This window comes from Xiphophorus maculatus, chromosome 23, assembly GCF_002775205.1.
Source record: "Xiphophorus maculatus strain JP 163 A chromosome 23, X_maculatus-5.0-male, whole genome shotgun sequence".
In the NCBI taxonomy this organism is placed as follows: Eukaryota; Metazoa; Chordata; class Actinopteri; order Cyprinodontiformes; family Poeciliidae; genus Xiphophorus; species Xiphophorus maculatus.
In genome coordinates, this window is record NC_036465.1 from 19,097,947 (window position 1) to 19,120,263 (window position 22,317).

The 22,317-nt window shown below is 37.5% G+C and overlaps 1 protein-coding gene across 1 annotated transcript in view; it reads right to left on the minus strand.

The window, feature by feature from the left end:
• nexmif (neurite extension and migration factor) overlaps positions 1–17,785 on the minus strand; it is an 88,412-nt gene extending 70,627 nt beyond the window's left edge. Inside the window, exon 1 of the mRNA XM_014470745.2 lies at positions 15,998–17,785. The gene's annotated coding sequence lies outside the window, so the exon portion shown is untranslated. The remainder of the gene's footprint in view (positions 1–15,997) is intronic.
• Between the last annotated feature and the right edge of the window lie 4,532 nt (positions 17,786–22,317).

Consider the following 22,317-nt stretch of genomic DNA (forward strand, 5'->3'; position numbering starts at 1 on the left):
TGGGGCGAAAATGTGTACGTAGACTACACACTGGGGTTTGTGAATGCTTGGCACGCTGTCACTGCATTCATTGTGGAGCCTCAGTAGTTGTGGGTAGATTTGTAAGAGCATAACAAAGACGCAGGGACTGTTACTGCTAATTTTCCGTCAGGTCACTAGGTCCAGGAAGAAGGGAGCAAAAGATTAGCATTCAGAACCGAGACGTTCTTTTTCTCCTCCCTAAAACTGAGCTTGCGTTTGCATGTACGCACACAAACGCGTCCCACAAAAGAGGCACAGATTCCCCACTCTCTCCAGAGGCCTCATCACTTGAGCCAAAACACTGCAGCGGCATACATCTTTGATAGCAGTTTTTAAACCTATTAGATCCTCCTATGGCTGCTTCTACCCTTACAAAGAGTTCGTCTCGACGGAATCGCCAGCATAAATAAATCATCAGCAAATCCAAAATAGTACACACAAAAGACAGAAATGTGCATTGTGCTCATGCACCAGCATCTTTGTACGCACACCTCTGAGACAGATATCAAAGAACTGTAAGTTCTACATAACACTATTTGAATACAAAAGGAAAATACCTGTTGTTGTGAGGCTCCCAAAGTATTTAGCCCAGTAGACGGAAACAGAGCAGTGACAGAAGTAACAAAAAGAGGGAAAAAATGCTCACACAGGAGAAGACGATTACAGAAACTACTCTTTATAAAAAAGAGTCCTTGTTAGGCAAATTCAGTTTTTTTATGTATGCTAGCTAGAATAAGTGAATATACTTATCCTTGTCCTTTAAAAATACAGCTTGTGAAATACAAACTCTATCCTAAATACAGAAACATAAACAAATTGCTTTAAGGTAAATATGAATTATCTATAACAAGAAACATTAGAACAATATCAATTTTACCATTAGAATACAGTTCTTTGAAGCCCCAACATCTCTTTAAAAAATAAAATAAAAAATGATGTTTCAGCATCTACACATCTGATTCTATACAAAAAAAGTACTTTCTTTGATCTGCCAGCAGGGGGCGATAATTTGAACATAGTCAAAATTTAACAGAAGAAGACACTAAGACTGACTAAAGTCAGGGTGGGTTTAAAATAAAATTCTACCAAATCAAATGTAGCTTTTCTTTGACAATTTTTACTCCTCTCCTCACAGTCATGTTTTTCAGCTACACTCCAAGATTAATGGAAATAGTCATGAAAAAGTGAGAGATGTGAAATTAGCCAAACAACTTACTTTTTCTTGTTTCCATCACAGAAACTCAGAGTGGGTACATGCAAAATTACTCTAGAAAATTAATTCCAATAATCTTAAAATATACAATAAAAAAGTGTGAATCACAAACAGTTATAACACATTTCCCCTTTGTAAAGTGTTTCCAAAAGCTAAATTAAAAACTTGATTTTACATGTGCAGTACGTGCAAATTAAATATGTAACAATCTCTACTTGCTGTTAAAAATGACTGACAGGTAAAATATTGAAAAATACAGATTTCTTCTCCTATTTTTATCAACAAAACACTTCTAGTATAGTTTTGAATTCAATAATTTCCATAGTTTGTCAGTGATTTATGAGAGATAATAACAATGTCTTTCTAAAAATGTTTATGTTCAGCTGGTGCAGCTATGGGAGAAACTCCCAGAGTTTCTTTCAGATGCAACAACGTGGCATCACAGGACTGCATGAATGTCACCGTATTTCAGCTCACTGTTAAAAACACAGAGTGCTCCAAAGCAAGATTATGTTTCAGCTGTAAGAATATAAGATCAATTAAGATTAAAAAAAAATTCCCAAGTCACAATCTTTGATGCATAAATTTAAATATTTTTGCAATGTCTCCTTTTTTTTTTAAATCAAAGAGACTGCAACACATCATCTTTCATGTGCTATTGTGCTTAAGAAAAAAAACACAATTGGCCAAATTCAGAAAAAAAACAGGCAAGACCTCAGAGAAAAAACAGGAAATCAGCATTGATGAGAAAAAGCCTGACCAATGCATCTCCAGCGTAAGAGGAGCAGAACATTTTCGTTTTGTAAAGCACCCTTGTTCGTGTGGACAGGGCCACAATTCTCAGCTAATAGACTGTACATTTTCTTTTCTCCTGCCTGTTTTAAGTGAACTGCAGCTCTGTAATTGTGTGAGCCGCTGCAGTCAGTCAAAGACTAACGGTGTTGAATGAGCGAGACAGACTGCTCCCAGTAAGTATCAGCCAGAGTCCTGACACAGAGAGGGAGCAGCTACAGAGATACATTTAATGTGGGTTAGTGGGAGATCTGCTTTCACTGGGGCTACATTTTCTGAGCTTAAAATATATGTTTGCTGCATTCTTCGACCATATTAAAACTATTTATTTAAAGACAGTAAACAAAAATCCATTTATCTATCCATTATCTATACCCGTCTGTCCTTGAAGGGTTGTGGGGGAGCTGTTGTCTATCTCCAGCTGTCAATGGTTGAGAGCAGGGCTGCACCCTGGACAGGATACTGGCCCATTACAGAATAAAACAAATAAGCAATTAAAATATTAAAAACTGCTCATGAAGCAGGTCCCAAAATAATTTATGGTTGTGATAATTAACTACAAAAAGAATGTAAGGAGGTGTAGCTATAGTAGCGTCTAAGCAACGTTACTATTTTCTTTGCACTCAAAAGTGTTTATTGTTATTCTGTAAGGCCATTTTCTTAACTGGGACAGATCTGTTGTCACATAGGTTGGTTAGTTTGAACCAAATGTTGGTCAAAAACATGTTAAAAAGTCTGTTTCATCAAAAAAAACGAGCCTCATCATTCTGGTAGCCATTTTGATGAATACATTGACACAATCAGAGCTCACTGAACCATTTCCACAGGCTGATTTAAGAAATTATAACATGGTAAAACTCTGCTGTATAGTAACATCAGTGGGTTGTGGTAACGACTAGTTCAGACTAAAGAATGTGTTTGTTCATTTTATAAAACATTAGTCTTTGTGCCAACTACTTAGCAATCTAAGCAGTTAGAACAGGTTATGTACAAGTTACATACACAACTCAAAACACCTGGTCATAAAGTGAATACAGACAGGAAATTTTACAGTCTTACAAATGAAAAATGAACATTTTAAGATAAAATGTTAAATCTTCAATACGCTTTTTATTTTTACCTCATTCACATTTTATTCCTTTGGTGGTTTCATAACTATCAGATAAAAAAATGGGGCCTTCAGCTGCAAGGTAGTTTGTGTTGACCACAACCATATTTTGAAGAAAAGCACTTCATGGAAAAAAATTTAGTAGCAGAATATTACAACTGGTAGGTATGTTGGAGTGTCAAGTATTTAAATAACACACAATTTAATTAAATTACACATCAAATTTGATCATTTATATTCCACATTCAAGAAAATACTTGTCTAAATGTCTCTTAACTAAAATCAACTGATATGTTGTAGGTAATGTATATAGAGTTAAATTAGTTTGCTTAAAGATACAAAGTGAAAGGAGTGAAAGAGCAACGCAGAGGTACAAAATGGGGGAATGAATTACAAAAGGGAGGATTTGACTAGGTGCCATTTGATAAAGGGATAAACTAAGAATGAAAGATCTTCTATTAAAACTGTGGCTGAATATCTGATTGCCTTCTTGAGAGTGAAATGGTAGAGCTCTTATAAATTGGTCTCCCAGCAGTTTCACATTGGAACAGTTGTTAACGCTTCTGCGTCACTGAAAGATTTTCTTTTTCAACCCATCGTGTGGTAGCCTTGATGACACATTAGTCACTTTAATCTATCTTTTTTTTGTGTGTGTGGTTAAAGCCTCACCTGCTATGCTGGGTCAAACCCATAGCACAACCAAAGTTTGATCGATCCATTTGACCCAGTATCAGCTACACAACTTTAGTCAAGAAGAGTAAGAGGTTGTGATAAATAGTTCTTAAAAAAATAGAAAATCATATGTATTTTGCTGCTATATATACAGTACATATATATTAAATTAAATTTATTGATTGAACTTCATTTTCTCAATAAACGCAAACATGAAAATCCAATAGACAAATTACTTTTATGATCTGATTTGATGAGATGCAATATTGGGGATTTAAGCAGCATAAGCTGTAGCATAGGACAGGGCATCACAACATATTTGGGTTTTCTCCATGATAAGCTGAATGTTGATGAGGGAACGTGAATCTAACAGCAGTCAACCTCGATATTAATACCAAGACTCTCAAAGTAGCAGTACAGAACAGAACAACAACGGCGTTTTGCAGCATTTCAACAAGTTTTCTGCCAGTTTCAGGCTGTTAGATCAATGATTTATATTTAAGACCCAAATCAATTACTGAAAAACTTGCATGGATTAATTACTGACCTGTGTAACCCAACTTGAACACCTTCAAAGAAACTATAGAACAAGCTTCAATGTTTACTCTTCCATGATAAACTAGTTAGTATTGAAACATACTAAATACAAAGAGCCCTTTGGTTTTAATTCCTTAGAGAAGCTTAATTAAACCTGTTAAAAATATAATTATTTCAATAATTCACAGTGAAGTCTGAATGCCAGGCAACAAATCCCTTCCATAAGGATGTTTGCTACTCTGAATCATGGGCTTTTCATGGCAGAACTACAATTAAAAGGAAATAAAAGTCACAAGTACTTTTCTCAAAAAACAAAACAAAAAAGATCAAATTAATGAATTACCAAAGCTAAGATGTGGCCAAATAAAATGTAAAACACAGAATGAGAAATCTGGAGGTATTTAATCTTTGCTAGATCCACATACACATTCTCAAAATCTGCAACCTTACTGCCGATAATAGTTTTAGTAGGTTTTAATTTATAAATCCATATGAATAAATGTATCACCAAATATCTGGTCTTAAAAACTTTCAATTTAACCATTCAAATTTCAAAGTTTTAATGAAAGTCACCTTAAAAGTATTTCACAATTTTCCATCTTCCATCAACTTCAAATTACATTCATTTATTTTGGTAAATTTGCAACAATGTAAAATATATTACTAAAGCTTCATACAATTCAGAAACCCATTAATTTCTGTTTTCAGGAAATTCCCAGACAAATTGCTTCATTTGAGTTTGGCTTAGAATTAAGAGCAGAGTTTGTGGTTTGATGTTTGTCCCAAAGTAATTTAATGAATTATTTTGTAACTTCCATTCACATGTTTGAGCCTTGATGCAAATAAAAGCATAATTTAGTAAAAGTATGAATGAATATTCATGACCTGATGTTCTTTGTTTTTATATTATTATGGGATTTATTTGTTTTTACTGTGCAGAGTTAATGTATGCTATTTTTTTTGCATCAGCATTGTTTGGTATCAAACTTATGTAACTTGTTGTTTGCTTTCTTCTTCTTGTATGGAATGTAATTATTAATAGCTAAGGCCACACCAGATCATTTTGTGTCGATGCAATATGTGACGCTGGTTCTCGCAGGACGCAAACTTTCATGTCGCTTGCAAAAATGAAATATGTTTTTTGAGTTGTTGTTTTTTGTATTAATATTTTTGTTTAGTTGTAATATGTGATGCTGGTTCTCCCAAGACACAGACTCTCATGTCGTTTGTAAAATGAAATATGTTTTATTTTTCTCGTCTGAACATATTAAGTGTAGTTTTTGGTCAACAGAGTGAGAAAAATCAGACACAGCACATGTACAGCTAAACATATTAAAATAATATGTTTGATACGTACAATGATTTAGATTCTAACAGTTGGATAAATGTCACAATTTCACATTATTGACACAAAAACGTGAAACAATAATGCTTTCTGTTATCCAACTGCCTTCATTTAAAACGGCTTGCAAACCAATGCAACTAAAATTCTCTTGAGAGCAACCATTTTATTATCCAGCGTTATGTCTTTTCCTTTGTTATTAAACTTTTTTCCTCTCAAATTTATAGTAAAATATCAAGGCCAGTTAAAGGTAAACAATGGGGGCTGATTACCTTTGATTGGCTCTGATCACCTAGACAGGTAAGTGTACAAACTAAAATTGTGTCCTGTGGAAATTTAGCAAAACAGATATACCAAAAGATTAATATTGGAATCAAGTACTGCCTGTAAATATTCCTTGCTCTACTAAGAAAGTTAGAAATGCACACAGAGGAAACACAGCCATCTATCCCAGAGTGTGTCCAATGGCCAGAACATTGGAGCAAATTTGAGATGTGAAGATTCACCGATTCATACACAGACATGCGAACACATTACAATGTGATGACAATCGGAGACAGATATGTACAAAACATATATCATAACATGCACCAAAAAAATTGTAATGGTAAAAATTAAAGCTATGTTTTCTCAGAGGCGACCCCTACTGTTTGGGAAGAGAACTGCAAAAAATAAATAAATAAATAAATAAACAGGAAATGAAGATTTAACTCACATTGTTTATTTGAATATATTCTTAATAAAAGGTATTGCTGTTAGTGTGTGGTTTAAACAGTGTGAATAAATGTGCAGTTTTATGATCATTATTTGCAGGCAATGTTTGAAATATTTCTGGATTTTCTTTTTCATTCCCTTTTTTTATATTTGTATTTCTCATCGCTGCCGAGATATATTACTATACTAATTCTTATTAACTTCATGGTGAGTAAGAGCACTAACTCTTGCTCAAAATTAAAACAAATACATAATTCTGCTTGCTACTGGGCTACAGAAAGTTGATTTTGCTGCATGGAAGTTTTCACTGCTGCATTACTTATTCGCTGGTGAGTGAGTAGGTAAGTAAACACAAATTATTATACTTTGCCTACATGTGGAGGAAAAATGATTTTATTAATTTGCATCGTTATCTATTTTCTTCAGTTAAATCTGCTTAATCTTTTTTCATTTTAGCTTATTGTAGTACCTCAAATAAAATCACAACATATAAATAAATAAAACTAAATCGAACTGCATTGTGGTAGTGTAACGAGTGTTTGTACATAAAACACTTGTACATTGTTACTGTACAAGTACTTGTTTAAAATAATTTATGCTTTTGCCAATTCTTATTTGTGAAACAAGTACAACCAGCCCTCTGTGCGCCTTTATTTCTGTTATCATTACTTTACTGTCAATCTCCGTGAGAAATTATATATTACAATAATTACTTTTTAAAGACGTTATATTAGTAACCAGACTGTAAATTTTAGGTTCCCTTCAATTCAGTGCTGTTGCAGATTACCGGAAAATGTTGGCACAGCATCGCAACCAGTGTGAGAAGTTACTGTGGAGCTCTGAAACAAGGTTAAAGGTTGTCGAAAAAGTATTGCTTTAAAGTAGAGTCTCCTTGACAGTCAAACTGTATTTGTTTCAGCCAGCTGACCAGCAGTGTGCAGGGTAGTGCCAATTTAGCCTACAACACACAGCTTTTAAAAATTCTACTCGCATGCACTAATGTCTCAAAGGACGGGAGACCAATATAAAACCTCAATAAACGCCTAATGTAGTAGCATTGCTTCCAGCATGTTTTTGTCAAAATTAATTGGGCTCTAATCTGTAGCGTTTACAATTATCTGTTAAGTTCTCTCCAACAAAGGATCCAATACTTAAAAAAAATTAATTTAAGGCACAGCTCTTAATTTAGCGTAAATGTTTTTTATTTGTTACTTTTTAAATGTTCGCCTCTAAAACAAAAGCTGCGGGTTATCTCTCAGTTTAACAAGTAAACGATAAACTGACCTCAACCTTTTTTGGCAAGAAGCGACCAATCAGTACATTTTCCCTTTAATTAAAGCCCACTAGCTAAAATAAACACTAACAGTGATTGAAATTAAGTTAAGACCAAAAGCAGTAAAGGTCTGAAGAGCTCCAATTAAAAAATAGGTGAGATGCCCGTCATGTTTCAACTACTGTTTTTTTTTTCCTTTTTCTTTATTTTCTACTTTAGAGATGACATATACTTCATAACTTCTACAACAAGCAGAAAGACTGGAATTATTCAGGAAGATCAGAAACCCAGCTCAAAAAAAATGTACACAGCATTACTCAGAATGTGGAGGGCTTTGTGTGACTAAATGATAAATTAGCTCTTTTATCAGCAGCGGCTACCCAGAGGTGCGCATTTGACTCGACGTGTCGGGCATTTTACCGGCTCAGCTCTGATATATGCAGGCTATACTCTGACAGTGTTGTTGAATGATGACTGGGGGAAATGGGTTAGAAGAGCGTAGAAAGAGAAAGAGAGAGAGAGAAAGTGTGTTGAAATATGTCTATTTGCGCATGACAAGAGGCTCTGCACGTCACTGAACGCTGCTGTCAGGGCTTGAGCCTGGAATAAATGTCACTTCCAGATCCTGGCCTCTTCCACGCACTTTATGGCTCTTTATGCTACAATTAGCTACTTGTTTATGACAGCTATGACTGGGTCAGTGTCATAATGTAAAATATGCAGTGTGTGTTGTCAGACGTAATGCCCGAGTAAAACCAATAGCTTGCATAAAATTCCCAGTGAGGCGTGCCGGAGCCGAGGCTGACACACGCCGGGAAGCCGACGACCAGACACACAGCTGTACGTTGTAGAAGTCAAGCAGCCACAGTACACACTTCATACACTCTCCTGTGATGCATCTGAAATGAGAAGTCCTAATTATTATTTCCATTGTGCCCCACTCCTGTGACAAGGACCACTAGCTGTGAATGATTATAATTATTACTCGTAGTGGAATAGCAGTCATGCTGTTGTATCATCAGCAGAATCATCCAGCACATCGGGGTCAGATCCGACTTGAGATTCATGTATGCAATCCGGTTCACGTTCTCTGTTCGGCAATATTTAAAAACGTTTGACTCCTTCTCAGATGTGTTTGTGTGTGGTTTTGCTCTTGCCTCTGGCATGCTGTGGTAAATGAAACTGAAGCATGACAGGAACAATACTGCATCTGCTCAACATGCTTACAGAGCCTGGACCCTGTACATACAGTACACACAAGCCACAGACGTCACTGTGTTTTATTGTGATTTTAGCCGATACACAAAGTTGTGAATATCCAATAATGGACAAAAATGTAGCTGGTGTCCAAGATATTTTACAACTAAAAATCTGAAAAGCTGCATTTGTATTTAGACACCTTAACAACTCAAAATAAAATCCAGTGCACCCAACTGAATCTAATGTCACCAAGAGAAGTATGGACACATGGCTGTTTTGAAAGGCCGTTAAATACAAACGCATCTAGCTAGGCATTAATAAGACAAGCAGCGAAGGCTCCACAACTCCACAAGATCCACAACTCAAGAAATCTGACAGGAAAAAAGCTGTGGCTGAAAAAGAAAAAAGCATTTAAAACGCTATGTGGTGGCAAGCTAACATACAGTACATTCCCCTGAACACACTATCCTCACTGTAAAACATGATGGGGGCAGCAACATGCTGTGGGAATGCTTTTCTTCAACACGGACCGAAAACAAAACTCACAAGAGGCTTTAAAATTCTTGACACTGGGTGGTGGTTCACCTTACATCAGGACGACTGTAAACAAAGTCGTAGCTGCAGTAGAAGTGTTCAAATCAAAGCATTGTTCATGTATTATAACAGCCTCGTTAAAGATAAGGTTGAAACCTGATGTTTCAACCACATCTTATTGAGCTCGAGTTATTTTGTAAACAATGATAAGCAAGGGTTTCATTCTCTAAATGTGCAAAGATGGCACACATACCTGAATAGACCGCCTGCTACATTTGCAACAAAAGGTGGTTTCACTAATGATTTACCCAGAGGTGTTTACTAAAAGCATGAAAAAAAATGTTTTGATATTCATTTATAATAAAACAATGCATCATTTTCTTTCCACTTCAGAATTAATATTTTTATCCATCACATAAAATCCCATTCAAGTTGAGTAAAATGTCAAGGCTGACGAATATTTCAGAAAGGATCTCTACCTCATTCTGCTGTCTATATCGATCAAAACCCTCTGTCAACTGATCAGCGCTGTTTAAAAAATAAGCAGAGCCACAACAACAGATCTTAGCCTGCCGCCAACAAAGAGATAGATTTTACAAACACAACTGTGAGGATTTATAACAAAACTATAGCCTGTCTGTTATTTGTACATAAATTTCCTGCATTGTTTGGAGCAGAAAACAAGCCTGTCTCGAATAGCTGGTAATTATGTACAACATGAATAAAGCCGGGTTTTTTTCTGAGGCACTGGTGGCTTGTTAAGTGGTAAAAAGACAAAACAGCATTTAGAAAATGAAAGGTGCAGGGAAACAGCCAGGGCGCAGTGAGCTTCTCTCTCTATTAGATGCAACTCTGTCTGTTTATTTCTTCCAGCTGGAAGGACGCATCACCAACAGTAACTACAGTGTGTCTCTTTGCGCTCTGTCCACCCATCCCTTCCTCTGATCTTCCCACTGCCCTGTGTCTCGTCCCCGTCCTCTGTTTTGCTCCCTCTTCACCTTCATTTCAGCCCACCCCCGACTTTCCGACCTCAAACTCAAAAACAAGCCAGCTTACTTTCCAGCGTTTACATCCGAGTCCGGCGAAAGATGACTACGAAGCAGCTCCGACGTGAAGAAAAAAAAAAAAAACATGTTCGAATTAAACATGGGGCATTGAGGAGAAGGGGAATCTATTAGCGCTATTATATAATGAAAACCCGAGCTGTTATTGCCACTATGTGTGCCATTAAAGAGGGAACAATACATATGAACTCACTGTGTGAAACCAATTAAAATACAGCCCTGTCATATAGCTTCCTCGCTTTCTGAGTCATGTTGCGACTATGCCGCTCTCGCACCATTCGCATCAGAGCATCTGCGACCATCGCATTAGGTCTGTACCTCTCTGGGCTCTTACGCCTTTCCCAGCCTATATGTTTCAGTAATCCCGTATTTAAAGGAGGGCCCGAGAGAGGGCGAGCAGGAGTGGGGAAGTCTCGCATCATCTATCCATCTGCAATATAAGGGGCCTAATGTGGAACCAGGAAATGAGCTATGAATGTCGAGGCTGCCTGCTCATGCTCCCAGCGGCCACCAGCCTGCATATTGAGATGGAGTAGACACTGCGGAAAGTGGTTAAAAAGACCCCACTTTAATTGGACTTTTATTTGTTAATGGCTGGGATCCTGATGCATTGCTTTAATTATCCCAGTAGAACAAATTTATGAACACGGAGCATGAATGAGGCTGGACTTTGGGTTGAAATAGCATCCAAATCCTCCCCGTCTCTTTTTGGAGAACCGCCGATCCTCAAAGAGCTTTTGCTTCTGCCTTCCACGGGAATCTCTCTTGATTCGACTTGTGAGGCGTGTTACGGCGGAAACCCTCTCATCTAGCTGCTACGATAAATAAAATAGCTACAAAAAGAAAGGAAGTCACCTCTTTATTTTTATAGGAGGTAGATCCTAATGCGGGTATATCCATGTTTGCTTTGGGATCAGAGATGATGGGTTCAAATCCAACTACAGAAGTGAAAAAAACCATTCTGAGCTGCTCTGTCTGTCCTGATCAATCAGTACAACTATTATTGCACTGATGGATCTTTAATTTACTACATCACTCTTAAGGATTTCCTCTCCGCACTGACATTTATTTACTAAAATGGGACATTTTTTAAAAATAGATTAACATAGTTTGCCTTTCACCTACAAATGCATTTTTCTGCCTTTCTCCAACCATCGGATGCTTTTGTTTACATCACCTCCATGCTCCTTAAATCTCTGCACAGTTTGTCATATTAAAACCACAGAGAGCTGAAGAAAATTGAGGTTGATTGTAATCTATGATGCCATCACAGTATTCAATAATGTTGTAATGTCGTAATTGTATTTATTTATACTGGGATTAAATTACGGACAGGTGGACTAGATTTACTAATTAGTTTCTCCTAAAGGGAGTTGGTTGCTCTATGCTTCATTTTGCGGCATCAAAGTAAAGGGGGGTGGATATATAAGCATGCCACACATTTTCAGATTTGTATTTGTAAAAACAATTGTTAGAAATGCAATCCTTTTTCTTCCATAATTCTGCACTACTTTGAGTTGGTCGCATAAAATCCAATGAAATACATTGACGTTTGCGTGTGCACTGAGACAAAATGCAACAAAGCTCAAGGGGTATGAATGTTGATGCTAGGCATTGTACGTGCAAGCATCTTCCTGGAACCCTTCCCCAGCTGAGCAGACAGCAGAGAGCTCAGCAGCACCTCTGTCCCTCAGGACATGCAGCTCCCTCCTCCCCGTCACCAAAAGCAATCAGAGCCCAGCCTTCTCCCCTGGACTTACCTCTGCCTTTAATTACAGAACTCAGCAGCAGCACAGAGAAAGGCAGCCGCCGCTAGGCTGCAGCTAGCATCTCGCAGCCCAAACAAGAGGCCAGCATCCACACAGCAGTCTTCTGCATGCAGCATAAACTGACATAAACTGTGCGCCGATACGATTCAGCCGGTCCTGATGGGCCCAGCATGCCTCTGCCAAGACTGAGACGGAGCTAAGGTGCTTGAAGTGATATAGCGAGCAGAGCAAAGTGTGGCAGACCAGTCATAAAGCGCAGCAGGGCTCCACGTGGCCGAGGGAAGCCCTTTCTGTATGCTTAATGAGATGTTGTCACCTGGTAAAAAGTCTGAACCTGGAGCTTCCATAAGATACTGAAGGGGATCTTTTCCCACAGAGGGAAGCGGAAATACAGTGTGTAAAATATTAATCAAAAGCAAGATCCTGCCTTATGAATATTAAGCTCGCTTGTGAGTGAAAGCACGGCTGATGAGAATCAGCTCAGAATGATTGAAGCTCTCTTCGAGATCAGAGATGTGCTGTTAGCGGTAGCCACAGAGCACACAAGGGTAGGGGGGAGATAAGGGTCTGTGTACACAGGCTGCTGGTTTTTATTGCTGCAACACAACAACTCCAATAGCATTTTAAGCACATTCCCCACACCAAAAAAAAAAAAAAAAGAAAAGAACAAAAGTCTATGGTTACTGTCCTTGCTACAGGGGAACAAAGCCAGGATGGCTTAATGTGTCATTGGGCTTAATTTCTCACCCAATAGCGCAAAACAGAAAATAGTACTTTAGTGAAAGGAATAAGGCTTGAAGAGTAAACTATCCTCTTAGGTATCTCAGAGGTACATAACGTACTGAGATGCATATGTTTCGATGTAGATCATCGTTTCTAAATCCATGATCTCCAAACAAAGCTGGAGCAAGGAGGTGCTCTTCCCTCCACTCATCACACCGCCTCAGGCACTGTGGTCCACTGTGCCGTCACACATGATAACAACACCACACATGAACGTGTCAACTCAATTTGTCCCCCTTATAGGCTTTCTTTGACTCAATCAATGCATGGCCTTCCGTCTGGTTTCCACTGCTGTCTTCACATTAGGGAAGGAAAGGGCAGTGGCATTATCCCCTCCTGAACCCCCTGCAGTTTAAAATTATTATGTAGAGATGCACTGGAATTGGACAATTTTCAGCTTGATCTGCCCTGACCGGTGACTGGCAGGTCAGAAGCTCAAATATCTGATCTCATTTCAGTCAGTGAACGCGCCATAAGCCCTGCTGGGCTGCTCTGATAACAACACAGTTCGAATGGTTTTATTGAGTGAGGAAGACTCAAAGTTTGACATTTTCAGCATCGGTGAGGTGTTTGAAATGAAGTCAGAGGAAGGACAGAGATGTAACAAGTTATTTAAAATGTATTTTCTAAGACATGTAAAGACATGTATGTGGTTCATGGCTTTCAGCAAATAACAGGAAGGATGACCGGAGTACCAAACGTACCTTTTGAGTTTTCAACATCTGACAGTCATGACAAGCTGGACTGAGAGTTAAAGTAAGGATCTACATTTTCTGGGGAATACATATATAGATTATAATTTTATTAACACTGCAATGACATGAATAATGAATAGGCTACTCGTGTCTGCCAACTCTCCTAGCTGTGCTAACTGCTAATAGAAGATGCTAAAGACTGATAAAAAATAAAGCCTTCAAATCATTACATGTACACAGTCTTAAAATATACTGCCCATTCATATCAAAAAGAGAAAAAAATAATTATGCAATTCTTAAATTTTTGTTATATATTATCTTACAGTTTTTCAAGTGAAACCAGAATCCACTAAAATTGTTATTATCACAAAGTTCTCAAAGACCAAATATGTAATATTGACTCAAAATTCTAATGAAAGCAGCTCTCATTATAAAAAGTCAACATCTTACTTGCAGTAGATCAGACCGTTTTTTTCTAAAGCTGAACGCTAATGGCTAATTGGAAAGCAATCAACACCCAGCCAACTTCTACTGTCCTAAAGCATGCCAAAATATCTCGAAAACCTCATTGCAGTTCATGGAAAAAAACTATTTATGTACCACTGAACTGTCAGCACCTTTGAAATATGCGGTTTTTTAAAACTATTTTTGCAAAGAAAAATCTTACCAATTACAAAAAAAGGTAGGAGGAGATGCATCCCCAGGTGTCTTCCTGTGTGAAAACATGCACCAAAAAGATACATGTACAAATTTATAGTTAAGAGTAACACTGTTATAAAAGTAAAGCATTGTAGAAAACAAAAATATAGCATTTTTTGACAAAATTCTAAAATTTTTTACATTGCATTATTTTTTTATTTGACTCTGACAGAAACCCTTTTAATGTTTGTTCTGAGTATGTGTTTCACACAGGAAGATCATTGGTGGTGCACTTCCTCCAATCTCAAAATCCTGTCATCAGTTCCTTTGTAAGCTATTAATAATAGCCAATACATATTTGCTGCAGAAACTAAATTGTTTTAAGGTGATAGAAGTCTGTTTCTCATAAGCCATTAGCTTTACCCTCAAGGACAAATTAATCTGGATGTATTCTGACTAAAAGGTGCCTTGAGCATCATTTACTCTACTGCAGATACGGTTTTTAATTGCTTGTTACCTTTCAACAAAAGCTTACAAAAAATCCCGAACTATCCTTTTAATCATGTAGTCATAGTAGAACAAAGAGCTGCACTATAACTTGAAAGTTATGAAAAGGATATTAAAAAAAAAAAAAACAAGGTTACATCAATCCCAGTCAGTAACCCACAGTTAAAAGTTCTGATTTAAAATTTGTATTTGCCGAATAAAATCACCCAGACATTTATTTCTGTACTTGCGAGATGTGATGCAACTAAAATCGTCTTTAGTGCAAAGTTACACCTCCACAGAGCCATGCAGACAGGCTGTTACTGAGGTCTGCGGCTCATTATTTTTTAGAATGCTGCTGGCTGTGTGCCTGACTGGGACTTCCAGTAAACATCTGTCATGAAGCCTCCTTAAAGGGGAGCAGAGACACACTAAGCTACTGATCCAGTGACCCCACAGTGCAGGCATTCACACATGCCCTGCTGCACCTGTGTGCGCTCTGCCATGCTTACATTAAGGCCAGCACTCCTATTATTTTTATATTTTTTTAAAAGAAATACACCGTTTATTAATTGATCAATTGGAGGTGCCTGTCTGTAAGATGTGTTATCCGATTAAGTCCCAGTGCCCCATTTATGAATCATTTATTAGTGTGGAATCTGGAATTATCCATTCCGTATTCATACTGGGGCAGCAATGCTCGGGATGCATAACGCTGATTCAAAATGACGTCCACAGGCCACTGTTTGTCTCCAAAACATGCACACGGAGCATCATACCTGCCTCACATTTAAACAGCCACACGTGGCATCCGTATTTATGCTGGATTTCCGAACCCACCGAGAATAGGTGGGGGCTTGAGCTTTAGGTAAGCGGGGGTATTTTTCGCAGGGAATGGGTAATCGATGGAGCAGAGACGGATGAATGTAGGCTCACGGCAGCTGTCCCAAAGAGGTAGGGCTGCTACTCTACACCCCGTGCATGGCGTTCTCTCCCTTTACAGCAGCAAATATGCCCCATCAAAGCAAAATCTCGGGGATATACATCGGTTTTGTGTGAACCGAGTTTGTCATGTGCATACCTAATAGAGCTCGCTCCCTGTTCAGCCACACACTGCATGTTGAATAGCAGCATAAAAACCGTTTGCGTGCTTACCTCCGGAGTGGCTGTGCGTTTTTCCTCCCCGTTTCCGCGGTTTTTCTCCCCTGTCGCAATGGGATCCTTCTCGGGCGCTCTGGACAGTATCAGAAGATGCGTCTTTCCCCGAAATGCAAACACTTCCCCTGCATATCCCACCCTCCACCACCTCCACCAGCAGCAGCAGCAGCAGCAGCAGCAGCAGCGGCAGCCCGGGCCTCCAGTAATAGCAGGTGGACGCGCCTCAGTGATGGAGACAGTGCGGCTCTCCTCTCCGCCGCCGCTCCATTATGCTCAGCCACTGAAGGATTCGTATTCCAGGAAACGCGCTACAGAGCCGCCAGCATGTCCCGACGTCGCCTCTTTTCTCGGGACAAGCAAAGCGGCCGTCTGCTCTGAAACTCCTGCTTCGCGGCGCCCCCTCCCCTCGCGTCTGTTCTTCTTTTCACTGAAAGCTTGCTGTTACCATTGTCACGCCGTGTTTTCCTTCCTTTTTCATTTTTTTTCCTGCTTTTTCTTTTTTATGTTTTTTTTTTTCTTTTGCAGCTGGACCTCTCCCCCTCCTTTGCGACGCGCAGTCTCGTAGGCGCGCACTGTGCTGACTCTGCCCCCCTCCTCCTGTGATTCTTCTTTGCCCGACCTATGAGCGCGCACAGCCAGCCGACGCAGGGCCACGCACTGCTTTGACGGACGCGCTGAACAAATCAGGTAGCCCACTCCAAACAGGACTGTATCATAACAGGGCAACTGCAATGACATGAATAATGAATAGGCTACTCGTGTTTGCCAGTGCTGGGTGATGGGGCCGCTCACTTACAATGCGAAGCGAATTGGACGCAGTACAGGAGCATGTCGATGAATTAGGAAATAATCGAAAAAGTTGGTTTATGTCTGTAATTTTATTCTAAAGGTGAACGTCACTAGATGGGGGAACGATTTTTGTTTTCTTTCACACGGGATGACATTTTACCCTTTTAATTCTGCTTATCTTAACTGTAAAAGGTAATAAAAACCCAGAATTTAGGACCAATAAAAAGAAAGGAAGATTTCTGACATATGTTTTGGTATGGCCTAAACAATTATGGGAAAGCCTGCTGGCTTGACATTTGTCCAACAGACAGTCGTAAATCTCAAAAGGTCATTGCTAAAGAAGCTGGCTGTGCTGCATCAATCCACATTTATGGAAGATTGAGTGGAAGGAAAACGTGTGGTAGCAAAAGGTGCACATGCCACAGGCATAACGAGAGTCTTCAGAGAAGAGCTGCTCTGGGGCATTAAGCTAATCTGCTGCTTATGACCTACAGACCAACAAGACTCTTCTTCATAGGTTGTCACCTAAAACATATCTATTGTAATTTATTTACAACTGAAAAATAAGAGAAAATGACCATTTGTTGCTGAGAACAGCTGCAATTTAATGTCAAAAGTTTACTCATGTCTGCAGCTATTAAATGAATCAAATGAAAGTTGGCAACAACTTTAATCACTCTGCTTTACATCAGATACAAAGCCAAACAATTGAAAAAAATAACCTGGTCTCCAATTTATTTACAGGTTTCTTTTGTTTTTGTTTTCTTTCCCCCCCAAGTTTTACATCACATTATGTCCAGAATGCTGCTGCTGCTGGCATTCTTACTAAAACTAAAGTCCGTACACTAAAGTCCCTGTAGCTCAGAGATTTTAAAATGCTGCTGTTAGTTTATGAATCACTGAATGACTTAGCACCGGACATTAAAGGTTTGCTGTTGCTCTATCAACCGTCCAGACCTCTCAGGTCTTCTGGTTCTGCTCTGCATCCCCAGAACCAGAACCAAACCTGGAGAAGCACCATTCAGCTTCTATGCACCACAAATCTGGAACAAACATCCAGAAAACGGCAAAACAGCTGAAACACGGAGCTCCTTTAAAACAAGGCTAAAAATCCCAGCTGTTCAGATTTGCCTTTGATTAATAATAAATGAAACATTGACCAACATATTTGATGTGTATTGATTATTTTGATGATGGCACACATCAAAACGTAATGTTTGTAACTGGTTTTCTCAACCGTTGACTGTATGTTGTTTTTTTGTGACTGTGTTTTTGTGACGTAAAGCACTTTGAACTGCCTTGTGTCTGAAGTGTGCTATACAGATAAGCTTTATTGATTGATTGATACGTTATTTTCTCATCAAAAACATATGAACTGTTGATTTCACTCTCTTATTTGAGAAGAGAGTTACTTTTCACTAAGAGTGAAAAGTAAAAGAAGAATACCAACCATATAAAAATAAAATGATACATAGCAACCGCACTATATTTACTTTATATATTTAAAGTTTTTTGGACAGCAAAAAAGAGAGCAGGTATAGTGAGATCCACTGAGACGTTGAGGTGTAGTGGTGCAGACTGCTGAACCTGCTGAAGGTAAACTGAAACAAAGCCAGACTTTCTGGTAGTTTATGAACAATTGTTAATGTTCTGCAGGCTAATTTTGTAGCATTTAATGCTGGGTCAACTTGGCAGTCTGTCTCCATTCATTAACAATAATATGTTGCATAAGGATGCTTCATTATAAAAGAGCCGTTAAAGAATTGACGCAGAATGGAAACCATTTCCTGTGATCTGACTGTATGGCTGAAATGTAATGGCTTCCAATGAAACCAAGACAAAATAAGTCATTTTGCTGCAGCCCTGTCACACAATAGGTCCAAATATTGCATGTGCAATATTTGATTTTAATATCAAACGAGATATAAACATATCCATAACCATATATTTACCTGCCGTGTCTATCTATAACTCACTGTATTATCTACAAACACAATTAAGTTGCTCACTGGAAAAAGAAAATTTTTTATACAAGTCTATTACGCTTTCTTTGTTAGGTACAGGGCATATGCTAATGATTTCCATAGAGACACCATGGAAACTGAGATCAAATCCATATTTCTTAAAATACCACTTCAGTCTATGTCATCAATACAGATGTTTCAAGAGAAAATCAAATTAGATTGGAGCTTTTTTTACTTAGTGTAATGATGGAACAGGTAGTTCCTTTAAGTCTCCAAATATATACCTTATCTCTGCAAATAATCAGTGTGTAAAAAGTAAAAGTAAAAAAGTAATTACACATGTGAAGGATTTTGAATCGTAAAATCTCTTTAAATGGGTGATGTCATTTTCAAACATTTTTGTTTTTGTTTTGTTGAATCTTTACATCACGTGTTATCTGCAGCTCACTTAAAATGCTAACAATCTGAAGTGGTTTATGGATACAAGTCACTTTTTCTTTAAACTTATGTGCAAATTGATTGTAATAATGTATTAATTCAGCTGTAATGGTTAAAGAAAAGCCAGTTTAAAACCTTAAATTCAACAGTGGAAAAAACAATAGCAGAGGGTTCCTGAGCTAAATGATTAGTTTATTTAAGGCCAACTATGTGTTTATTGAACAATATCTTTATAAAAGTCTTTTTTAATCCGTTTTATGATCTGAAATACTTGACAGCCACAAACAAAATAGTAAAACAAATCTACTATAAAGAGGTGAATGCTGTACTAGTCAGAGTGATTTCAGATGTTAAACATAAATTATATATTTTAAGAATTGGTCTTTTTTTTTACAGAATTGAAAATGATTTGGAGCAATTGGATTTTTGCACTGACTGACTTTATTTTTGACAACACTAAGCATTGATTGACTAAATGTGTATTTGCTCTATGAAATCAGAAAACACTCCACTGATTATAATTCACATGGTGGGAACACAAGTCATGAAGGACTGAAATACTTACAGAGAGACTATTGACCAATAACTTTCATGACTGAACAATAGATTAAGAATCAAGTCCAAAAATGTATTGATTTCTAATTTTAAAAAATAAATTACTTCAATGAATCATTTCCTCATCAAAATGTAGTTTTCAGCTTCACTTCTTTGTTTCAACGTGAACTGGTTGCTTGAACATACGTTGGATTGTTGTTCTTTGTTTAGTCTTAAACATTTTTGGTTAAAACTGATTTTAATTATTTTAAAACCAAGTTGGCCTAATTTTATAAATTCCTCAAAATAAACCTAGCTTCTGAAACTCAAACAGCATAGCTGTGAAAAGCTATGCTGTTTGAGAACGTTTTCTCCTATTGTATTTATAAAACCTAAACCTTAGCATTCAGTTGTTCATAACCAATAACTGAATCTGATGACTATTTGGTTCATGTTTCCTGATAATCAGGTAATTTTGATCTAATTTACTAATCAAGTTATTAATTGCCTTTGCTGAATTGTTTACTTTTGCACATTATAAAAATAGACTAACGGCAAATAAATAAATGCTTTTCCGAAAAACAATTGTCCTTCTCTCTTTAATCCAAAATGTCTTCTATTAACCCTTAAGGGTCAATACCTGAAACTAGGATTGACAAGACCGTTTTTTTTTATTATTCTTAATGTAAAGTACAGTTTGTAGTTTAGCTATAAAGAAATCTAAAATTAATTGATACAATAATAATATTTGATAGGAAAACCATGAAATGGGGGCAGGGGGGGATGGGGCTTCATTTGCAAAGCACAGCTGTGTGAAACAGCTGGAAACTCTTCAGGTTTAAACTCCTTCTCTCTCACATGGAGATATTTAACTACACTGTTCATGTATCTTTGTCTTACTTCTCAAATATCTCAATCTTTTTTTTTATTTCTGTTTTGGTACTGAGCCACTGAGTAAAGTTTGTGCCATAAATAAAAAGTTAGCTTTCAACAAAATTCATGTACTATTCATGTATTTTTTTGGATTTCGAAGCAACTTGAAAAAACAAAACGTCTTCAAGCCGTCTCACTTTGTTTCTTGCTTTTAAAGAAAATAAAGCCAGACAACATTGATATTTTAACAACCTTGCCATACATAATTTAGTAAAAGTTTTTTTTATTTCTCTAGATCAGATCTGGAGAAGCAGTTCATTCTTAGTCTTAGTCATCCAAAGAAAGTAACTCCAACAGAGACACCCGCCGCTGTAACACAGTGAGAGCAGAATGTTAAATGCTGAAATTTCAGCCTTTGACGCTCACCAGGTCTGACAGGTGGTGTGAAATCTCCAATAAGATTATGACACTTTTAACCTGCACGAATCCATCCTTTTATTAACAGCTCTCTGCCTGAGCAAAGAAGCCTAAAAGGGGCCATTTGGTCAAATTTGCCAGCAGTGAATGGAATAGTCTGAGCTGATTTCAAATAGTCCACCTGAAGTCTACATGTTCCCAGAGTGGCCGAGTCTGGAGTCCCATGAATCATAATGATTCATGAGAATCGACTGAAAAGTCTTAAAGGACTTGAATGACTGGGCATAACAAAAGGGAGCACATGTAGCCTTACTGATTCACTTCGAAATTGAATTTGGATTCAGTCTTTTAAAAACAAGACATTAATAAAAAAAGATATATGCAATTATTCTTAGGTTACTGTGGCATTTAGCAAACAGAAATAATTTTAAATGATCTAAAATAGTAGAAGTTTGGTCTGATTTAATTTCAGACAGTGAGAAAAAAAATGGTTTGTGAATGAATATTCAGGAATAATTAAAACAGTTGCTCTGCTCTAGCATAGAGGGATAAAAATAACCTTATTTGAATGATTCCTCATCATAAATAAAGATAAGAGATAAAGTTACCAGAGATAAACATGCTAAAAGCTGCCGTAATGCCAGTCAAGATCGATTAAATAAATTCAATAAAGGATAATTGATTATTGAAAATGTCTCATTTTCAGCCAGCAGTTTTTGTTTTGTGTAAACGAAAATGTATCCCTCAAGCCCCCCCAAGAATAAACTCTCCTTTTACAGAAACAAACTTCTTGAATCTAAACCTGTCAGGGATACGAATACGTTTTTAATATTGCACAGCTATTTACATGTTTATAGACAGTCTGTCAAGGTAAGGGTCCAAAACCTAAGGACGCTGTGTAAAAGGAAGGTGGTGGTAGCATCATGCTGGGGTTTGTTTTGGTACCAGCAGTACTGGTTCATGTCACCAAGTTGATCAAATAAAGATGGAGCTAACTCTCCAAAAAACACATCAAAACTGTTTTTTGGAGAGGATTAAACATTTCTCATCTTAAAAAACCTCAAGCTATGATTATAAGTCAAGATTGGAGCTAAATAAATAAATAATATTAATGGAACATAAATATTAATTGAAGTGCTTACTTATATTTTAGCTTGTATGCATAATTTTTGACTGTGTATATCAGATAAAATACACAATCAATACAAGCTTGTGCACTTTTTTCCCCCCAGAAAACTTTAGTTGTACGTCATGTTGCATGCATCATTATTCCACCTAATTGAAATGCTCATAAAACAAGGA